The sequence below is a fragment of the Aquila chrysaetos genome, chromosome 15 (assembly GCF_900496995.4).
Source record: "Aquila chrysaetos chrysaetos chromosome 15, bAquChr1.4, whole genome shotgun sequence".
In the NCBI taxonomy this organism is placed as follows: domain Eukaryota; kingdom Metazoa; phylum Chordata; class Aves; order Accipitriformes; family Accipitridae; genus Aquila; species Aquila chrysaetos.
In genome coordinates, this window is record NC_044018.1 from 16,476,732 (window position 1) to 16,500,865 (window position 24,134).

Below are 24,134 nucleotides of genomic sequence, written 5' to 3' on the forward strand. Positions count from 1 at the left end.
CAGCTGCCAGCACAAGTGTAAATTCTTCTCACTTCAGGCAGGTAAATATTTCCTTGCAACAGAGCCATGAAAAACAGGTCCACTGTGAGTCATTTTATCTCAGGCAATTTTTCATAATTGGACTGCATGGAACAGACTCCTCTTGTTATTGGTGTGATATCAGATAATAAAATAAATTATTTGCTACTTTTGTAAGCAGAAAGGAAACAAAACAGATTTATAGCACTGGGATTTGGAAATGCTTGTTACTTGCTTGTTTCCCATTTTGTGTCTTCCCCAGAGGTTAAACAAAAACATCACTAAGTATCTGTCTGCAAAGAGGTGCAGGAGAAACAACAGTATGTGTAAAATTGAGACTTCAGAGGGGAATTTCAATCAGCATATTATCAGGATATTCTGACAAAGTTTAAAATCTTCAGAGATAAAAACAGTTGCTAGAACTCATACGGCTGTTTGATGCTGATCTGTGATTGCTCTTACTGTAGAAGATTTTAGAAAATTTAGGACTATAAGACTGTTAGAAATTAATATAGAATGGGTTAAGGTTATTAATGGCAACAGAGCTGCTCAACAGGCCATGAACAGCATTCTCAGCCTGCCCGCCCTGTATAGCCCCAATCCAGGACCGGATTAAAACCCAGTCAAGCTCATCAGTAGAGACAGATCAAACAAAAGATGAAAAATCAGCAAGATACAGGTGCATAGCTGGGGAGTGATTAAAATATGTAGAACTTAGAAAGATAAATGTGAAATAGTTAATGGAACAACCAGAGAGTTTTTTTCAGAATTGTGTAGGTATCAGACTTCAAAGTAATGGGGATGAGAAGATGACTGACCCAAGACGGACTTCGACACCCACAGGATGATGACCAGACGGAACAAGAGAAGAATTGATGAGATAAGATGATGATGAATGATAACAACACGGGAACTGATATCAACTGGAAAATTACAAAGACTCTGGACTGGGATAATGGGTGGTAAAAAGGTATGTAAGACTGAGAAATTTTTGGAAGGTTGCCATTCACTGTGGTGGTGGCTCAGCTCTGAGTTGTTAATAAAGCAAACCTAGAGAAACCCATGACTGAGAATTCTTTAACACTTACCAGACAAAAAGCAAGAAAGGGAAAAAAATCAATGAACAATTTTAGAAAAACTAAGGAACATGAAATAGAGGAAGGAAAGAAGAGGAAGGTGCAACAAGCAGGAAAAACATAATAAACACCAGTGGTGGGAAGGTAAAAGAAAATGCCTTAAAATAAAAAAGAAGGCACATACATTTCATATTGAGAGTGATGAAACCTGAGAGCATATTACTGTAAATTCTCCATTTTGTGACATCCTTTCTAAAATGGTCTTAGTCAAACACAGGTGTGATTTGGGTTCAGAATGGGAGTAACGGATTCAACTTTAGTATGTGTTCAAAAAGGATATAGAAATAAAAGTAAGTAAATAAGCATTAGCTTGAGCATACAGAGTCCCCTCCATCTGCTCAACAAGGCAGAATCCCTCAAGGAGAAGGACAAAGTGCCGAGGGAGAAGAAAGCAGAGTTGGCTGTAGTGTAGATATAGGGTTGGGCACGGCAGTGCCAGATGCCCATGAAGGGGACTACCCCACCAAGCAGATGCCAAAGCAGGGTGAACCCAACCTCAGGCTTGGAGACATCCATCTCCTCCAGGCTGCAAGGCTATCAGGAGCAGCCCAAGTGGTGCAAGGCACACAGCTGCACCCAGGAAAGGCTCCCTGCAGAAAATAATGATGGTCATGAAGAGCCTGAAAGCAGGAAAGCTTTCCAAGCTATGGCGTCACCAAGGGAAGCAGCCTCCACAGCTGCCCGAGCCTTGCACCATCTGAGGCCGTCCGTACCTCCAGCTATTCCCCAGGGACACAGGCACCCGCATCTAAGCACAGACCAACCCTGCACGGTTCAGGGAGCTCCCTGCCCTGTGCAAGCTCTGCTCTGTCCCCTCTCCTCTGGCATTTTCTGTGCTGCAAGCAGAGCACATGGCAGGGCAGAAGGTTGGCCCCCATCTTTTGTCATCTCTTGGAGGATGTTGTTGTTTCCATGTGCTGTGTAGGATGCATAGGCAAGATCATATGCCTTGCCCAGGCATCAGTAGTTGGATGTTTAACGTAAATGGTGCAATACCCCTCACACTGTTGCTTGCCTGCTCTGCTGCTCTCCCGACAGGCCACTCAAGCTATATTAAAGTCACTAACTCAGTGGATTTGCTTTGTACAAATTCAATTTAGAAGTTTCTCATTAGTTCAGAGACATGAAATGATGGACTGAAGGTTTCAAAATTGTTAAGTACAACTGTGAGAAAGATACTTTGCTTAGGCCTCACTTTGACATCAATTCATCTCCTATGCTACTTGACACCTATTTTTGAGTAGTATATACTGGTATAGAATTAAATACTAAAATTTTATGAAATGGGAAAATTTCTTCTTCTGTGAATTCCTTGAGCACCATGTAAACTATGGAAAGAACAAAAATACTATATTGAATAGCCCCCAAATTAAACACACCAAAGACAAAAAAAAAGGCAAGACATCTTACCCAGGAAAAGCAACTTTAGAAAATCTTGGGTTTTAGAAAGCCTCCTAAAATGCACACGTTACATTTTAAATACAAGGAAAAACTATTACCAAAGAAATCATCACTCAAACATATCTGAAATGTTATAAACTCTAGGAGGAAATCAGAAAAGAATTAAAAAACAGGAAAAAGAAAATCAGTAACTGAAGTTGACTTTTTAAAACATATGACAGCTTCAGCCTTTTCATTGAGTCTGGATTTAAGAACTTTAAACATGAACTAAGAAAAAATACTGAGATCATAGTCTACTTGGAAGCTACACACAAAACAGAAACGTGTTTGAAAAAATTTGGCATTCAGAAGCATTAAAATTATTCAGTTACTCCCATCACTCACTGAGAAACATGACGTTCCATCACATGAGTCATCTCTGCAAGGAAATGGGCACAAAATGTACCGTGAAGCACACTGAGAAGCCACAAATACAGGACCCAAAGATAGAGGGAGAGTTTCTGATGTGTGACAACAGTGTGACGTTGGCTAATATCAACTGCGATAGTGCTTTTAGCTTGGTAGATGGGACAGGCCACAGTGAGGAGTTGGAAGTGCCACTGACACCTCCCTGGAGGAGACCCACTCCAGGTGGGAAGCAGGAGACCTGGGGACATTTTCCTAGCTGCTCTGTGCCTTTTTTTTAGCACCCCTTGGACAAATGCACCCAGTAAACCCAATTGCTGCAGCAACTGGACCCTTACAGTGTAGCTCAGCTTATATAAAACAAGGGAATTTTACAGGGCCGTTCTGGTCTTTCTGGTGCCCACCAACCCATGGCAGAGACAGGCACTCATGTATCACATTTAAGCGCATTTTAGATCCCCCTGAAAAGCTGTAACTCTCCACAGAGGCTGTTGGGCAAGGGCATACCAAGCTTTCAGCATCAAAGCAGAGGCAGGTTGACCGTCTGGATAAAATTGCTGCTGAGCACATTGGCACCTGGAGACCAGGCAAGGCAGCTCACACCAACGTCATGGTTTCTTCATGGAGGTGTTCCTCAGTCTGGCTGTCCAGGTGGGTATAAATCCTCCCTCTGCTCAGGTGGGTGTAAATCTGTGCTATCTTTTCCACCTGGTCTGGAGCTCCCAACCTTCCAGGCATGCCATCCACTGCACAGAAGGCCCTTCTAGCCTCACTCATTGCCATGATGGGAATGTGAAACTTCTCTATCTGAAGCTTTTGTTTCTGGACCTCCCCAGAAGCAGCACACCTCCAACTGCTCATACTGGCCGCAAATGACAGCTGATGCTCCTTCACAGTGGCCCCTTTTACCTCTTACGTCCCAGCTAATGCCCTTAACCCCTCATACCTCAAGGGCCTCAAACACAGAACTCCTCTAGGAGGACAACAGGCCAAAGACTTCCTACAGCACCGAGTACACGCAGGTTATCCCATGCAACCTTCCATCGCCGGTGAAGCTACGTCCACTGCGGCATAGTTACGTGGCACAATTCAGTGCAATTCACAACCTGTTCCTGTCACTGTCATTGTATGTCTTTTGTTGCAGACAGCTGTTATTTATTCTAAGACTGTCCTGAAGTCTTCCTCGGAAACATTCTCCACAATTTCAAAAGCTGTGATTTTCTTTATCTCTTTTCTTTTTTTTACTCAGACTGGGAAATTGCTGGGGACTTTTTCCCCCTTCCATTTTTAGAAGTCAGGATCGTGTTTTGCTTGCAAACAAAGCAGCTGAATAATCTTACAGTCAACCTCTTCACTTAAGGGAACATTTTTAACTTGTTCACTCTAAGGGTTTTGCAATGAAAGTCCTTGATTAGCTAAAGAACATGTGCTAATTAGTACTTCATTATGAATTTCCTGTGCTGATCTTTCCTTTGGAAGTATTAAAAAACTTAGCCTGCCTCTTACCATCTTTGTGGTCATTTGGAAAAATTGGCCTGCTTCATGATGACACATGGAAGAACAGTGTGAAATTTGATTGTAAATCTTATCCAGAGACAACCCAGGCTGTGTGAAAGCAGCATCCATATGAAAAGCATCCAGGCAAAAGCGGTTTGGTTTAGTTCGGCATCTTCACTTTAAACAGGTCTTGAACAATTTGTACAAGAGTCTAGAAAACAGCAAAATCAGAGGAAAGGAACAAGCTCCAGCTGAACGGTTCATTACGGTGGAAAAAGATCTCATCTGGTCCTGCAGGTGGAAGTTTACCTCCATCACCCCACAACAAAAACCCCAAACAGTACAAGTGCCATACTATTTGTGATCATCATGGCTTTTGATCCCCCAGTGTGAAAGGACCATATAAATTTACAAAAGAAAGTCAAGGAGTAGCCAATAAGGGAGTTTGTCTCAAATTTTACTGTAGGGGTGTTCAAAAGTCCAAAGACACTGATGTAAGAGAAAAGACTGCTTGCCTTGTCAGAGGAGGGGAACAGCCAGCCTAGCCACAGAAACCCCTTGAAGAAGCATGGAGAGGTAGACCGTATCCAGCTTCCTCGTGTCCTTGGCATGTTCCCTCGAAAGCCAGACATGGCTCAGCGGGGGGGTGTTTACATCCCCCGCCTGTGATCTCCCAACAGCTGAGCACAGGGGAAAGCTATGGATTTCCTAACCACAAAGAACCCATGTCTGGAATCAGATTCCTTGTGGGTGACAACAGTAAGATTGAGAGCTAAGCTCTTTTTTTGAGTCATTCATCAGCTCAGATGTGAGTTGTCAGCCGTTTGAAGGTTTTCCACAAAAGCTACCACACAGAGTCTGTGCTCTTTATTAATTCTCCAACTACAGCAGTAGAGATGTGTCAGACCCACTATTTTCATTTATTAAAACTTTCTGCCGAATTTGACAAACTGGAGGAAAGTTCTAGATATAACTGAACATGAATTAATCTTCTTGCATTCTCCTAAACCTCCAGTTCAAAGTAGTACATATTGTAAAACATAAAAGGAGAATGATTCTCATTTAAGATACCCACTGAGACCCTGCCTCTGTCTGTCCCTGAACTCAAACCCAGGCTACTTCCTTGGTCTCTGAAGCACCAGAGACCTCTAAAGCTTCTGTCCAGAGCATCAGCTATACATCCTCCAATTTTAAATTGAAACAATTAGCTGGAACATAATCAGAGAATGAAGAAGGCTTTTAAGACAGGTCCAGGTCCTCACCGTTTTTAGTTATCCTACCTGGGGATCAGGGGCACAGGGGTTTATGGCCTTTTGGAGGGAAAAGGGTGGAGCATTGAAATCCAGGAGGTCCTGTGACTCATGAGGAGGAGGATAGCAGCAAGCTGGTGTTGCCAGGGGTGAAGCTGTGGGAACACATCTCCTGATGGTGTCCTCCATGGGACCCACCATCCCTGCCTGAGGCTGTCCCCAGTGCAGAAGTCAGGGCCTGCTCGTATCTGCTGGCTGAACTGCTCTTCGGAGGGCTCCCTGTCCCATTTCGGGCAAATCACTCTGCGTCAGTCCAAACAGTTTAAATAGTGAGACCTGGAATTCACCAGCCCAAGATCCCTACAAAGTCAACAGAGAGGAAAACACTTCTGTAGGGCAGCTCAGGCTCCTAAGGTCCAAGTCTGGACATGCCTGCTTCTCCCTTTGCCCCACAGAGTCTGAGGCGACTGCACTCCTGAGATGGGTGGCTTAGGAGGAGGTGAACAAGATGAAGGTGGACATAAGACTTTGCTAGGCTATTAGGTTCAGCGACACACACAGCTGAGCCCAGTTTGGAGGGACTGGAGACACAGGACAGGGAAATGGCTGCAAGCAGCTGGTCAGAGTAACTGCTTCAGCTGGTGCAGCCTCCAGGAAAGGGAATGGGTGCACCATCCTCAACAAGTGTCTGAAGGAGAAGCAGCTGTCTGAGGCATCTTGCTCGAGCAGATTGAGCGGCCCTGCAATGGAGCCTGGAGATAAAGGAGAGGAGTGTGAGCAGCTCTGGTGCACCAGCAGCCCATGGGGAGCCTTTCCAAGGCCACGTGGCAGATGGCCGCTCAAGAGCCACATGGGGTGCCCGTGGGCCTGGGGACTGGTGCCTCAGGCTGAGCTGGCCCATTTGCTCTGCATGCAGCTGGTGGATGAGGTGCTGGGAGATCCTAGGCGCCCACTGCAGTCAGTGGAGATATAGCACGTGTGGTCAGTAGAGACCTGAGAGGCACACGGCACATCCCAGGGTGGATACGTATGTTTGATCAACTAACTGCAGTCTGGAGTCCACCGCAGGCTCTGCTTGCTCTGTTCGAATCACTGAATCATAAAATACCCCATACTGGAGGGGATCTCTGCAGGTCACCTACACTGGCCTCCTGCTCAGAGCAGGGACAGCTGGAACAAGTTGACTGTTGAGGGCCTCAACAATTAACTGTTGAGGCTGCAGATCTGCAACCTCCCCAGGCAGCTATTGTCTGTTATGATAACTTAGACATGTAAGCATTGGTATCTGGTGCCAATGAGGTGGCAGATCTGACTCAGGACCTACGGACACCTATGCCCACCCAGAGGCAGCTGGAGGCCAGGCAGGATACCCTAGGGCATCTCAGCTACCAATACGTTCAGGTGGCTGAATACAACCAGAGGTGTCCAAACACAGAGCCAATCTCTCGTGTGGTGTGAAAGGGTATGAGAAGCTGGTGCCATGGTGGAGTTAAGCCATCCCACCAGCACTGGTCTTCTGCATGTCCTCCTGCACTTGCCAGACTCTCGCTGTGGAGCTCTGCTGAGTTCAGTATTCAGATTTGCCAGGCAAGGCTCTGTGAACCCAGCGTGACTGTGACTCTTACAAGATAATCAGATGCCAGCAATAAAAAAAAGAGTAAAATAATTACAGGCTTATAAAAATCAAGATGTGTTCTCTACTTCATTCTCCAGTTACCTGCTCATTGTCCCAGACCAGGCAGGGATTAAAGACTGTAAAACATATACAACCCTGAAATCACCGTGCCAGGGACAACTAATGAGCTGTGCCTCATCTTGAGGCTTGAGACCGCTTCGCCGTCATCTTAGGCAGTTCCACCAAACATTGTTTTACTAGGAAGTAGTCAGAGTGCTTTCAGACCTCAGTGGGAGTGGAACTAACTGCATTTCAAAATGTTTCACAAGACCATGTTAAAAGCTTTGCTGGATGACATAAGACCAGGTCTGTGCTCCTGTACAGAAATATATAACTGAAGTGAAATTTGCACATGGTTATTTAGGCCAGTATGAGAGAGCGCCTATTCTCAGCCATCAAAATGGGACAATCAGCTGAAATCAGTGCGAATTGTGCTCAAGTACCGCAGTGCAGGGATGAAAAATTATAGGCACGGTAGAAATCTGTAATGTGTTTACTGTGAGGAAGCTGAAGGCACAACTCTAATCCTACTTACCATTCTTTTTTATAAAAGTGCATTAGTATTTGCTTTTCAGAAACCTGTTATGCAAAGAGTACTAAAGAGATCTTTGAGTCATGTGAGGAGGGTCCAGCTCCTGTGGGACCTCGGGCAACTTAGATACTTTGCATAACTTTTAACAGTAATGCATAACTAAAGAAGGAAAGGAATACCAGGTGTTAATGGGTGTAACTCCACCAATGTCAATAAATTACAGCACTAGGTCCAGGTCTTAATTCAACACACAATATTTTTTAGTGAACTAGATGCAGAAAATAAACAAGCCTTTTCTACAGCTTTTAGGAAGATGAAGTATCCAGGTTCCAGCTTTCCAAAGCTATTTATTCCCAGACAAAAGGCAGGGAGTAAAAATGAGACATTTCAGTCTAAGAAAACAGCAGCAAACTGGAAAGGGAGTTCAGAATGGAAACACTTGGACAACCTTCTTTGTCCAACAACTCGTGCTTTAGGTATAATACTCTGGCCCTGAAACTAAAGCTGAAGGAGATTTTATTACAAATGCAGCTGCATTTATAATTAGACAGTGAAAAGTAGTAGGAAAAAATAGCATAGGAACAATTTTGTATGGGGACTGCGTGACCTAATAGCTGCTTTTCAACTCTAATATCAATGATTTTGTGCTCTAGTTTCCTTCATCAACTGACTGGGGACTGTTTTTCAAGTCATTAGGAAACTAGGAACATACAATTTTATTTCAGAATCACAGAGAAATGGCACAGATAGAAAAAAGATGGAGGTTTTACTCTTACCTAAACTGACAGTGCATTGTTAAACTTGACTGATGCAGTGGCCGTGCCTGTTTTGCTACTGCTAGACAGGAGAGAGGAATCAGACCCCGCATGACATTTCCAGACAGCAAGTTACAGACGAAACTTGCAGAAGTGGCACTGTTTTGTGTTTCCATAACAACCCAAGCTGCAGTTGTCAGTAATTAAAATTAACTCCATAGTTTTATTAGAATGCCAGGAGTTGCCTTCTCAGATGATGGAGACAAAGCAGAAGCCACAATGTCTGCAAAAATAATAGATTTCTGTATGCAGCTCAGTCATTCCTACAGCAGCGTTCAGCTACATTGACTCCTAGCCCTTGCCACGCGCGGTACTGTTTCGGCATCGATTTGACCAGCAGTGGGAAATGATATCTAGAAGATTTTAACCCAGCTCCCACAGCAAGCCCAGAGCTTTGCAGATGCATCCTGCTGCTGACACACGGTTCTCCTGCCTGGGCTGTCCCAGGGATGCCCTCCTCCCTCCACAGCCTGCTGCCCGCTGCGGGTGAGAAAGGTGAGAGAACAACAGCCCTTCTCCACGTCAGGTTCACCTAGAGCCCATCAGCCCCTGAGGTCACAGCTGGGGAGAAGGTGCATCCTGTGAGTCCTAAACGCTGGGCAGCAAAACCCACTGGGGTGGTCTGGCCAGGCCCCTGACATGGCTTTAGGGTGGCTCCTTTCATTCCCAGCGAGCTGGCACCCCTGAGCTGCGATCCCCAAAACAACCGTCTCTCCCACAGATGTCATAGCATGGGCAGGGGGTGCAGACTGCAGCAAGTGGTGCTGGCGTTGGGGAGGGGAAAGTTACAGCCCTCCAACCCTCCCCAGCCATCCGCTCCTACAAAAAGCTCCCTGGCAAAGCTCTTGTCATACAGGATATAACTACATCCTAAGTAAAGAGGACAGGGGAGGATGTCTGGCACTAAGCCCCGACCAACCAGGGCTGCCTCAGCCAGATCATTTCTGGCTCTGTCCTGGACCTTCCCCACCAGCTGTCTGCAAAACAGAGTTTGGGCATGCGTGCTGAGATGGTTCATTGCAGGACTTTTCCCTAATGTGACTATTAGACAGATTCGACTAGACTGCATGGCGTTTGGCTCCCTCCACCCCAGAAGTTCTCCAGCACTATCCTGGGCAGCTCTGCAACCTCACATACCCTTGTGCTAAATATCAGCAAAACACACCAGCAGGATCATGTGAAAAAACCACTGCTGTGGTGGGCTGCAGCACTTTACTCATTTTCCTTTAGACAAGTGGAACTGGAAAAACACAGTAAAAGTAATAATCATGGTTTTATGGCCAACGTCCCCCTCGTGGGGCCCAGTGGAGAGCCAGGGCCAAGTGCTGTTTAGCGTAGATGCAGCCAGTCTGCTCCGGAGGGAGCAGAACGGACAGGAACCAGTCTGTGCTCCTTGGCCTCCCACCCGAAGATCAGTCCTTGGCTCTCTTTTATTCAGTGGTAGGGATGTATCCATAGAGAGTACCCAAAACCAGTCCTGCCTCCAAAAAGACTCCTTACCTTAATAGAAAAGTAAACTATTTTGCTTCTCAGAGATAGATTATATTTTCCAACTGGCTAAGCATAAATTGCAATTCATCTCTTAGGACCATAGCCTACCAGCAGCTCACATGTCCAGCAAAACAGATTCTCATTAGCTGCTGTTAAAGTTGTTAGGAAAGCCAAAATAAAGTGTTACATTAATAAAAAATATTTTCCTAATGTCTACCCTGGAAAGACAGCTGTTAACAGCAAAAGAAGCACCTGCAGTTCATTGCAGTAAATCAAATAAGGCAGGAAACTGTTATACCGATGATTTATATATTTAGAATGAATGGGAATACAAAATACCTACATACACACACGTATCATAAGTTCAGTAATAGCATCAAAACTATATGCAGAGAGGCATACACTGTTGTTTGGTAGTAAAGGAAATATCCATGATTAGCATGATCTCCTACCAAAAATATCATTGACAAAACTATACCTTCTGCAATGAAGTCTTAAGGGGCTTCTATGGGAACTAGTGACTTCAACAAAAAAGGCTCAACTGGAAGTGTCTGGGTTTAAAATCTTTCTTAAACACAGTTTGAAGCAAAATTTTGTTGCTTTTCAAGTTTGGAAATCAGCTTTCATTTCCTGTTTGCTCATTTCCTCTTATTTAGACAACAAATACCTGGGAAGTTTGGCTCTTCCTAATTTTTACCCCAGAAAGCCTCAAAATACCAGTTCAAGAATTGCCCACAGAGCAGTCCAGAAGTGCCCCAGATCTGTGATTCAGTAACCCATCCTGCAGACTGAACAACCCAGTCACACTATATTGCTCACCACTTCCAGCTCTGGTTTCATGCTGAAACAGAACTCTGGTACAGGCGCAAACCACATTTTCCAGGAATGTCTGTACAAGCAGCACTACAGAGTGATGAGCATTCAGGGCATGTGAACAAGAAACCTGCCGATCCTTTGGAAGCAAAGTCATGTTCAGAAGTCTCCGTGATAATTTCTTGCAGCTCGTTATACAATGTTATCAATAGTAAAAATCCTGCCGGGAGTCAGGATATTTTTCAAACTGAGGTTGTATTGCTCGGGGGTTGTATTGGGGTTGTACTGCTGTGCTGCTGCGTCTGGCTGCTTCCTTTCCCTCCCACTTGAAACTTGATAAGATCATGGTGAGAAATAGAGCATAAGATGGATAAACAATGGTGTTACTCGGTGAGAAATGCAGGAATAGAGGAAATCCTACATTTCCTCATGAAGATAGCTTTTCAAATAAGACTTTAAGCAAACACACAGCTCCTAGTCACAAGGGGAGCCTGACATGAGCCAGACACGAGCCCCTAAGTTTGTGTGTGTTGTCAAGGGACATTTAAGCCTCTATTTAAAAGGTGTCTAACAACTGCCAAAGCAGAAATCCACATCCAGACCTGGGATGCAAAGGACTTAATGCTGATGAGCATTAAACTACAACTGCAGCGTGCTCGTGCAGGCTGCCCAGGAACCTCGCTGGCTGCTTCACTGCAGCATAGTGTCTCTGGAGGGGAGCACGTGTTCGGGAAGTCCCCCCGGATTGCTAAACATGCCCCACATGTGCAGGAGGGACCTCTGCAGCCTCCAACAACAGGGTGACACTGCTGCTTGGGCACCTCAAGCAAGGCACAGTGTGTGCACTGCACCAGGGGATTCGTTGCAAGGATGGGGTGGGCTGCAGAGCCAGAAATCTGCGCAAACACAACACCAACTCGAAACCCACCCCACGGGCAAGATTTCCACATGGGGAAAGAGGGTATATGCAGGAAAGAAGGATGTGTCGGCACCCCCACCCCAGCCCATCTGGCCAAGGGGTCATCAGGACAGCTCATGGTTTTAAAATTAAGCACATGCTCAAGTGTTTTGTTAGAAACTCTATGCCACTCACCATGTGAGCAGCAGCACAGCTTTCCCAAAGCAAGCTGTCTGGAAAGATGCCTGGCTCGCTCTCTGCACAGGGTCCAAACTGTTTTTAAGGGACACACTCCAGGGACTTTTCACATGTAGCACATCAATCCTGCCATTTCACTGGTTCTTTGCTTGTTATTATTATGATCATTCACTCTTCGTAAGAGGCACAGCCTCCCGAGCCGCTGAAAGACAAAGCCACAACAGGGAGTGAAAGGCACGTCTGATGTAGGCTGCCCTTGAGGACTTTCTCTGTTTCAGAAAGATCCCAGGAGCATGGCAGTGCCAGGCGGGACCAGGATTTGTGCGTGGGTGGGATTCAACTGGCCAAATGCAGACATTGCCTCCTGCAGTAAGCACCACGAACTCCCTTCATAGTCAATGGAGAGAAACTCATCTCATCCCATGCACGCACTGAAGAGTTTTGAATGAATCCATCTGTAAAATTGGGATCAGCACAGACAGAGAAATCCAGGTCTTCATTCAACTGCCTGTGCACAGATGTCTGGTGCAGCAGGACACCAGACATGAACTGAGCACCTTAAGTTAGGCAAGACCAAGCTCATCTCATGCAACCTTGGGTTTAATATTACAGATTTCAACTAAAGAGAGTGGGTTCCAGATTCAGACACCTTCATGCAGGTACCCACATGCCCAACATGCTTTTCTTTCACCTCAGGGAGAGTTACAAGTTGCAGAGACAGGCATTATTACCATGCCAGTTTTCTCTGACCATATAAAATTCAGGCCAGCAAAAGCCTGCCCAGCGATTGGAAAGCAGACGTCTCTGCATAGCGTGACAGAGGTAGGAAGGAGAGGGGAACCCTCTCGACACTGTCACTTGGAGAGCCCAGCGCTGCGAATAACCTTCTCCACTCACCCTGCGCAGCAGGATGCTCTCAGCCGCAGCGAACACGAGCAGCGCTGGCGGAGGCAGCCAAGCGCACCCGAACTCTGGCAATGCAACTGCACTGCCTGGTAGAAGTGGAGAGAGAGTTAACAGCAAGAAAAATTTAAAGATATGGCTTCAAAACCTCAGCAGCTGCTCTGAAGGGGTTAAACCTGTTCTCTGTGTCTCTCTGACCTGTCAATAGTGATAAAATTTCCTCCTTTCCTCCTGCATTTTCTCTACACCGCTACAGAGTGGGATTCCAACATGCAGACAGGGCTTCTCTAGGGCTTTATACATTTTGTCATGGTTGGCTGCATTTTTCAGAGCTCTTCCTTTTACCTTCATTAAAGTTGAATAAAAAAGGGTCTATTAAAAAATGCAAAGGACTCGTTTTTCAAAATCAACCCTAGCCTTCAATTTTTCAAGGTTAAAGCACCATTTCTTTCATTTGGTTTAATCCCAACTGCAAAAGAAAGGAAGAAACTCTGTTGCAGATTAACCGAGAACATAAATGCCTCAAGGACCTCAAGGACCAAGCAGGACAGCCCAACAGAACCGCCTGCCCGATTAGCCAAGCTGTGCTCTCTGTGGTTAGCAGTGGGAGGAAGACATCTTCTCAACAGAGCCGTTCAGAACAAGAGCCAAACCCCTGTGCTCCAGTGCACCTTCTGCAGAGCCTTTTGTTTCCCTGACTGGCATTAGGTCTCCAAGGTTAAATCCTTCCGTCAGCTGTATAAATATCCCCTCGTGTGCACTAAACTTTTTCCCAGCCATGATCAACTTTTAAAGAAGCATTTGGCCAGATTTTCAGGGATTGGGGCCAGAGCAATCAGATATCTTCCAACCAGACAAGATGGAAATTTTGGGTTAGGTTTGGTTTCACAACTAAACACCCATTTTCAAGGTGGATCTTGTCTCTCAGGCTTCTAAGTCACCTTTTTAAAAGGTTACCAAAGAATAAAAGCCCCATATTTTAAAGAGCTCAGTGCACGGGGTTAGACACGGACTGTTGCAAATGGTCCGTGCTCTCCTCACATCAACGGGGCAGGCAATGACATTTGGCTTGGGCAGCCAGCCAGGAGGTGCACAAAAGCTCAGGCTTTCTTGACGCTTTGAGACACTTGTATAGGTGCCCGAAATGACAGCTTGGGTTTCTGGGGAAGGTGTCCAAGGAGCACAGAGTAACAGAGAGCATGGGGGACTCTGCCAGGAAACTGCGACGTCTCTGAAGTTGAAAAGACCATTGTCAATAAGCTTGGGGGATGCACTTGAACTTACTGCTTTGAAAAAAATCTTTTCCACCAGGCTTATTAATCCCTCTTGCTAAAAACAAAAATACAATGAGAGTGTGAGTGTAAGATGTCAAACTAGTCAACACAATGTTTTTAAACTCACAGTAACAGCCACCAGAACAGCTGCTTTGTCTAATATTTTACTTTAAGCAGAGAAGAGCACAGCAGCATTCCTGTCTTGGCATATCATGTAACACAGCCAAAGTCTTCAACAGCTTTTAAGCACTTTTTGCTGTGAAGCATTCAAAGCAAAGGGATCAAAGAGCAGGAAATATATGACACCTGCTCATTCCCTATAGCTGATGGAAACTGGGGGTTGGTTTCTGTTGTCATTGGCTTCTGCTCATTTCCTGCTCCAGCCCAGAAAAACAAGTTTTTTATGACTGCTTAGGAGGAGGAATCAGTTCAGATGCTTCAGACCTAAAGTCAAATCTGCAGCTGACCCTCCCTGAATTAAAGTGATTATCCCTCATCAGCCAATACTCTAAAAACCGTCTGTCATTTAAACCATGGTGTCTTTGTCTAAGCCCTCTGCATATATTTTAATTCTCACAGCAGAATTGTACAGCCAATATCTTTTGTTAAGATGACTTTTTAAGGCAGAGAAATGGAGGCAGAAAAGCAAAACATCTTCCCCAAAGCCCATAGGCACGGCTGGGCACAGACTTACCCACTTGAGTCGGGGGATTAGTTGCCTTCTCTAACAAGTGGAGGGAAACCGAGAGCTCCACAGCACGATTCAGCTCTCCCGAGACACAGACCGCCTTGGGAAGTGCCCATCTCTTTCTATCACCATACAGATAGCCAGAAGTGGAAGAGGTGCTTAACCAAGCACCCCTGTTAAGTGCTTGAAACCGGGATCACTGGAGAATTGTGGCAGAGCCGAACACAGCCTGGAGCGGCTTTTAAAATGCCACATTATTTAGCTGGACTGTTGACTTTGCTTTCTGTGACCATTAAATTGGAAGCCAGTATTAAAACAGTCTATTCCCAATGCCAAGGGTTTGTTATTTGGAGGTTTTATTTCGTCTCACAGAAACTCTGTCTATCCTGCAGACCTTGATGAGCCCGAGTGGGTACGCTTGTTGCAGATCATGCCATCCGGTCCCCTCAGCAACCCATTCTTCATGCATAAAAAAACGCCCTTGTTAATGGTAATGAGCGCAGAAGGTTCTCTTCTTCTTGTGGCATCCAGGAATACTTCCCTTTAGCTTCCTTATGAAAGATGAAGTATTTCGGAGTAATATTTGTAAAGCATTTTGTTAGACTCTGTCTAATGAAGCACACTATCAAACAGTCTTTTTAAATCAAAAAGACAATGGCAGACTTCTCCTGAGCAGCAAACTCACTGTAGTATGTTTGTTGGGCTCCCGCTGTGGGTTGCACGCTGGAAATACATTTCCAAAACTGGGGGGGGAGGGGGGGGGGGGGGGGGGAAGAAAAGAGTTTTTCTTATACATGAGCAATGGAAGTTATAAAATTTCTCTCTGTTTGAAGGAAAATTAGAACTTAGATCTTCCAGCTGCCACTAATTCACTTGTAACAAAGCATGATCAATTGTTGCTATAAACAAAGCACATTTCACAACAATTGTAGCTGAGGCAATAAAACCACCCGTTAGAATAGACACATTGGAGAGGCTCCTGTCAGCCTCATTCAGGTGAGTAATTTAGGCAAAGCTCCACTGCAATTTTAGGCATCTGGCCCAAGAGGGGAGGGGGAAGAAGACAGTTCAGGCAGCCTGATTACACCCCTCTGGAGTCTTCTTCTGGAACCAGTGGAGAAGAGCGAGTGCTGCTGAAGATGTGGGAAGGATGCAGGCAGCTCTGCACCTCTTGGCTGCACAGGACAGGGGGACACGATCCTGCCATGCTGTGGCCCAACAGGTCGAGACACCACCTGGGAGATGCCACAACCAGGAGGGTGGACAGCACGCAGCCTCAACAGGACTCAGCTCCATGTTACCTCCTCTAGGCTAGAGGTGGGCAGCTGAGGAGCTGGGGCCACCTTCCTTTGCAGAGCCCACACAGGGAAGGTCTCTGAGGGCAGTTGGCTAAGCCTGCACACTGCATATGGCCAGAGCGTGTCCCACCATCAAATTCTTGCTGTGGTTCCCCGGCACAACTTCAGCTTGGTGCAGCTAGCACTTTCTCAGACATCACCCAGGCATGGTTTGGGGATGGCGTGGGCCATGGCAGGGTGCAGCTATCGTGTTTGGGAGAGTAAGGGAATATAGCTGTATGGATGCAAGCTGTGCTGTGTCAGTTGTCTTCAACACAAAAGAACAGTCCCTGACCCATTTGTTTGTTCAGACATAACCACAACCAGAGCAGGGTCTAGCAGCCAAGCTCCCTTCCTCCTAGAAGGGTGCCTAACTCCAGCGCTCAAGTGAGGTATTTTCTAGTCTGCTCCTCACCTGAACTCATGACACTTGCGGCATAGCTACAAAGTGGACCAATTTTGGCAGGAGCCATGGCAAGTGCAATCACCCAGGATACTCCATGGTCTAGCAGTTAGGACAGTTATAAAGTATTGATGTAGGTAAAATGTCACATAACTTCTCCACAAGTGAAGTCCCTGGAGGAATGCCTCAAGCACTAGACTATAACATCAAGACCGGTAGCTATCACCACCCCAAATCTGACTACAGTCCAACTACACAATCTCATCTAACTATTTAGGCTTCTCTGGGGTCAGTTCAGGTAGCTCTTTGCCCAACCGTGGACCACGAAAACCTTTGAGCTGACCTGCTCCTGAGAACAGGCACATCTATATGTACCTGAGCAAATAACGTTAGTCACCCAAGGAGCTTCTAGGCTGAGGACAGAGATTTGTCCAGGAAGTCCTGGAAAGCAGATGAACAGGTTTGTCTGAGGTTTGGATGGGGTTCAGAGTGGTAGGATTCCTGACAAGTTGACAGGAGGAGCTCTTCCTTGGATGCTACTGAAAATACAGTTAAAGTCAGATATTATTATTAAATGCAGAGCAGCCATCTAAGTCTCTGATACTGACCAGCAATAGGTGGCAACAAGAAGGTGTAAGAAATGTGGGAAGCATGCACTGTTCCCACTGTTCCAGACCCTCCAGCAGTCAGCATTTTGGAGACTTCTTGGGCTGGGGGATACAGCTGACTTTTGTGCTTGATTGACACGACTGACCATATCTTCCAGCCTCTCTTTGCTTTTTACCACCACAATATTTTTTCACAACTTCCATGATTTAACCATGTGTGTGTATGAAAAGTTCTTCCTTTTTCTTGTTTTAAATTTTCTGCTAATGCCTTATATTCTGATGATACCTGTAATATAAATAATAGTGAATAATTATCCTTTATTTACCTCCTCTGACCACCTGACATCACCCCTCAGTCATCTCTTCTTGGTGTTGAAAGTCTAGTCTATTCAGTACTTCCTGTTACAGAAGCTGTTTCATATTTCTGGTTAACATCTTTCTCTGCAACTTTTCATTTTCTACTGTATCTTTGTTCAAAATGGAGCGACAAGGATGTACACAGCATCCCATGGATTTATAATGTAGAATGATGGGTTTGGCTGTTGTCTTTTCCTTTCTCATTATACAAACTATAAAACCCAGTGTATTAAAGAGTGCCTGAATACAGCTGAGTTCTGAAATTAGTTCAAAACGGGGCTCACGCTCTGAGTATTAACTGGAGGTCATTGTGTGGGGGTGCATTTTTCCACAGGCATGATTTAGAGACCAGTTTTGAAATCTTGACTCAAAATCATCAGTATGACAAATAAAACATATCTTTGAGATGGATTTTTGAGAAGGATCCTTTATCAGGAATTCCTGCAAGTAATTTACCAAAAAAGGAGCCATATCACTTTTGAGAAGATTAGTTTGTTTAACATCAGGATTTACTCCATAAAAATAAATGCCTTCTTGTTTCATGGATCTCCTTCCCGGATGCGTTCCAGCTTGCAGCTGCTGACTTCAAAGGCAAAAATAAATGTTTGCTGTTGGGCTGGGTACCCCTGTGGGTCCAGGACATATGGCACTTATCTCTGCTGTGAGTTGATGCTCAGTTCCAGCCCAGCCTGAGGTCCAGCCTCTCCAGTGTCCCTGCAAATCCAAGCTAACTGACGAACTGTAGGGAGTCCTGAGCTCTGTGGAGAGGAGATGTTGCAGGGCTCAAACTCGGTCAGGGAGGAGCTGGGGCCGCGGAAGCGAAACACACCATGGCTTTGCTGATCTTTTCCTTTTTTGGTTCGGTGTAGGCACTGTGCACTCCAGCCGTGTGTATCCTCCACATGCACTCACAGCATGGGCAGAAAGCATGTGGGACGTTGGGTTCATGACGTTCAAACCTGGCAGTAGACCCCTACTTCATCTACCAGTGTGACCACAGTGAGTGGAAACTTCTTGGGCTTCAACAAAGCTTGTTCAACTAAACAGAAAGTCTCTTTTGCATTTGAACAACTCATGCTTGCGACTGACTGCAAAACTGATAACTGAAGCCCAAACCATCACGCTTGTGGAGACCTGCCGCAGAGGGTGAGTTGCATCCACAGCAGCCAGGGTCTGTTACCCCCGGCACAAACAGAAACCGTCCTGGCTCCCTAAACAAGTGGGGTTCAGTTTGCAGGGCTGGCAGATGGAAGGAGGGAAAGAAGGAATCCCCGTCGTTATCGATGACCGTGCATGATCAAGGACCTTCTGAAACCCATTAAGCACTGAGTATCACAGCAGTCTTTTCTGGTGGTAGGCCTCCCTTTGGAAACGCAATTTATCTCTCATAGTTAGGTGTTGCAAAAATGCTGGTTACATTGACCTAAATTTGCTTGCTCCTTGCTTTTGTGTAGTACCCACCAGCTAGCTGCAGACACAGGTTTAGATTCATCTTTTAGCTCATACTCTTCAGTTTTGCCAGTTGCCAAATAGCAGCAGTACTGCAGGTCCTGCTACAGCAGGTCAAAGGTTTGGGATGTTGGTTTTTTGCTACCCAGGCTATTTTTAAAAAATTATGCTTGGAGAACAGGAAGTATCTGATTTGTGAAAGTCAAATTAATCTAGGACCCACACCCTGGCTGTCAGTGTCCTGGGAAAAAAAATAGGATAAATCAACAGAACCTTTTTGTTCAGATGCCATTTACTAAAATGAAACATTCACATTGCCTGCAAATAGCAGCAGCTGAAACTTGTTAGAAGATTAAGTTTCAATTACAGCTGACATTTCCAAAACACTGTGTGGTAGAAAAGCCATTCATATCACCAAACCCAGACAGTCATCTCACATCTCCTGTTTCTAGGCATCATCTATTCAAAGGGTCATCACTGGCAAAAGCCACTGAAGAGATACCGTTGCTGACATTTTTGTGCTCCAGCAATCATGGGACTCATCAACACCGGAGTCAAATAAGGAGAGCAATCACACAGCACTTCCAGAAGCTTGCAGGATGCTCTAGTGTTAAGCACACATTGAAGCTAATGTGATTTCAAAGGAGATATTTGTATTGCAAGTGCAAGAGAGCTATCTTTACCTACACGGGGATAGAAGAGAAAGTTGTTCACCAACCGATACCAGTGGCTTGGGGAAGAAAGGCCAGCCTGGATGTTTGAGTGTTGTTTTTTCATCTCTCTCAGACTTCCTGTGAGTCCTGGGCGAGCTGCTTATGCCAAGTTTAACAGAGGACTACAGGAAGGCTTAAACAGGGATGGGTTGCTCTGGTTCTTGTCCTTCTGGGCTTCCCAGGCTTTTTTGTGAGCAGGATCCACGAGTGACCTACATGGGTATTGAGAGCATACTCCCAGGGCGACTTCTTCTTAGGGGTCTTTGAGGATACTTTCCAGTGAAATACCTGCAAGTCTCAGCTACTCAACAAAAAAAAAAAAAAAAAAAAAAAAAAAAAAGAGAGAGAGAGAGAAGTTGGGCTGTGCACCTAAACTGTCTCCATGTCCAGGCTGGTAAACTGAGAGGCCAGTAAGCCTCCAGTCATGTCCTGAGCTTGCACAGGCTGTCACCATCCCTGAATTCCCCTGCTGTCGCCCCGGAGAGTCTGGGGAGAAATACCTGGGTGGGTTTCACAGCTCATGCCTGCCCTGCCACCACACACAGCTGAGCTGGTTAGGTGACAGCATATTTGGATATGCCTATCCCGACTGCAGCGTAGATGGGACCTTGAACTCTGCACTTGTGGCCAAGATTGTCTATTGATTATAGCCAGTATAACCAGTAACCTCTTGCACAAGAGGGTCTTGGCCTGTCACTAGGGCTGCTAGATGCTACCAAAATGTCTGTTTGAAATAAGCCTGGTTATAAGAACATGGTATCCCTGCAGGTGTGTTCTGAGTTTTTCTTGTACATCTGCAAGCCCTTTGGGAAATGGGACCCTTCCAAGGAATGGAGTCCTTCCTCCATTCCTCCATATGTGAGTGCGGTCATATGAGTTGCAAAAACATTATCTAAAACTGCCTATAATGGAGCAGATTTGTGCTATCCAGAGTATAACTAAAAATAAAGGAAAAAATAATAAAGTTACAGGAGGAAGACTAGATGCCAAGAATTTTCTTGTAATGTGCCCTCAGCTGGACTAAGCAGCTTCTAATTCCACTGATTTAGATGGCTTTGAGGGACAAGCTCTAGGGTTAGGTAAAGGGCTGTTCTTAATCTGACTTACTTGAAGATTCAGAGCACACATCTGTCTTACAGCTGCAACAAAATGTTTATCTTCATCTTTGTGACAGGAGAATTATAAGATCAATTGAAGAAAAACCACATACATGTGTAATGCCCATCTCCCCTTTGCCATGAAAATTTATAAATATTCTAAAACTCCAAAGCACTATTCATAGTTTTAACTAAACCATCTCTTGATAAGAAGAAATTTTACAGAACTACCCTGATATGGGAACAGGAGGTGAACTCGCTGGTTTGGGGAAGAAATCTTATTTGGGAAGAGGTTTTCTCAGAGATCGGTCTCTCTCACTTAAGGCTATTCTGTACTAATAATGCTATTCGGACCATCACTAAAATGGTCTGACCCCTGCGTCCAACACAGCTACTTAGGCACCTCATCTTTCAAACACCTGACAAAGCTTGGCATTATTGAGATGCATTTCACAGCTATATGAAGTCCTTCAAACCATCTTAAGATTTATGCATTACATTAATTGTTGCATGGATGAGTACTTCCTACCATTTTCTTTCTCTCCCCAATTTCCTCCCTGATAGCATTTAACACTATTCAGATTACTTTGTACATAAATGTTAAGTGCCGATAACGTACTGTCGTGGTTTAACCCCAGCCGGCAACGAAGCACCACACAGCCACTCGCTCACTCCCCTCCACCCCAGTAGGATAGGGGAGAGAACCAGAGAAAAATCCCACAACTCTTGGGTTGAGATAAAGGCAGTTTAATAGGACAGAAGAGGAACAGAAAATACTACTACTACTACTACTACTACTACTGCTAAGAGAATCTACAAAACAAGTGATGCACAATACAATTGCTCACCACCCACTGACCAATGCCTGGCCAATCCCCAAGCTGCGGTGCCCCCTGGCCAACTCCCCCCGGTTTATCTACTGGGCATGATGTAATATGGTACGGAATACCCCTTCGGCTCGCTTGGATCAGCTGTCCTTGCTGTGCCCCCTCCCAGTTTCTTGTGCACTCCCAGCCTCCACTGGCAGGGCAGTATGAAAAGCTGAAAAGTCCTTGACTTAGTATAAACACTGCTTAGCAACAACTGAAACATCAGTGTGTTATCATCAACATTATTCTCATCCTAAATCCAAAACACAGCACTATACCAGCTACTAAAAAGAAAATTAACTTTATTCCAGCCTAAACCAGGACACGTACGCAGCAGGGCTATTACCACCAGCTCCTTTCTCCAAGAGAGAGACTGATCTACAACCGCAGCTGACAGCTCTCCCTCTGACACCGCCTTTCTGATCACGGTAAAGTGTCTTTCATCTCAGGATGCTTTTAAAATAAAACTCCTGACCCAAACACCATCAGCATCGTTGGGCAGCTTTGCACGCTGTGAGTGGCAAGACCCAGGAGCCCCTCTAATCAGCATCTGACGTCAGGATGAAATACAGATGGGCTATGAATCACCCTCCCATGTGCAGGCTTCAATGGGAGGAAAATCAGATTGCATGGATGTGTTTCAGCCAACCTACCGATACAAACGATCGAGAGATCAGGACCTCAGGGCTTGGACTGCTTTATATTCTGCACACAGTTGTTGCTTTCCACGAACTATGGATGCAGCACAGCTTGCCAGGAGCAGTACTAACATGCATCCCTGGGGGCTTCAGTGCACCCACTCCAGGGGGAGAAGGAGGGTGGTGGGGTAGGTCATGGAGATGAGCTGAGAGCCCAAGAGGATATTTAATGCCCATGTATAACAGATAAAAGTCAAAAGACAAAATCAAGTCCTGTTTGCATTTTATTATCATGGAGGGTCTTGAAAAGCTTGAAAAGCTGAAGTAGTCCTGCTGGGACTCTGGTCTGGGCTTCGATGAGCTTCAGCTAGATCAGATGTGAGGCCTAAGGCCACCAAACTACCCTGTTTACCTGTGCTGTTTCTTCTTCTGTAAAACCTCCACAGTGCTTCCTTTAAAAATGTGTTTAAGAACACAGTTCTTAAATGAATATAAACAAAAAATACCTCATTATTGGCAAGGAAGCTGATTTACTGGAATACCTAAGATTAGTGGTAGCTCGGGCCTTTTCCTCTGATAATTGAGTGTGAAAACACAGAACACTTCCTTGTTTTTCTTTATAATAAATCATTTGCAAGTGTTTGGAAACAAAATGGTACAGCTGTTTTCTACCTCAGGCTGACCCTTTCTCTGATACCAAATGCATAGCCCAGCGCCTTCCACTGTTACAATAATTCCTTTTACTGTAGAGCCATATGCAGCTGCTTGTGATACCATTAAGAAAGTTGCTCACCGAAGAACATGATGCAGTCGTTGCCAGGGGACAAGAGACGTGCGACCCCAGACAAGGTGCTCAGCTTTTCTCCAATTAGGAGCCCAACGGGTGTATTTACAATACATAGCAAAAGAAATTAGTTTCAAATGCAACCCATGGCTAACTGAATAACATTGAAAAAGCTACTACTAGACACTGTATTCATATGATACAAATAGCAGGAATCCATTTCAATAGCTGAATGTCAAGCAGTACATCTATTCTTACAGTCATATTTTTAACTATTTTTTAAAAACATTTACCCCTTCTCTGCTAACAAAAGGATCACTTATAGCATGATCCTCATGTATGTCCTAAAACCACTTACATGTCTTCTTGACCCGTGAAACCTACATTTTGCAAACTTTTCAAAATGGAGTCATTAATTTATACAGCACCTTAATTTATACATTTCTGCACTCTTCTAACCAGTATCTCACACCACTCTGCCTTAAATCAAGAAAAATAGACAATTTATTTCCAGCTGGAGGAATTCATGCATTACCAGGAAAATAAATCTACATGATTTCACTGGACCTTTCCATTAAAGCCTGCAACCCTTTCTCCAGAGATGTCAGCATACATACCGAACAAATTATATCAGCTAAAAATCCCTTATCCGCATGCTCAGATTTACTAGTCTAGCCTCCAAACTGCAGCAAACACAGTAATAGATTAAATGTCAGGAAGAAGTTCATCCTTACTGTTTCCCCCCTCAGATGAGAAAACCAAGCATTGCAGGCTTATAAATTTGTCATTAGCCGTAGTTAAAGGTGAGCAGTATGAGTTCCTCACCCAGCACTGCCTGCCTGCCTGAACGGTAAATGAGCAGAAGAGGCTGTTGATGGCATACGG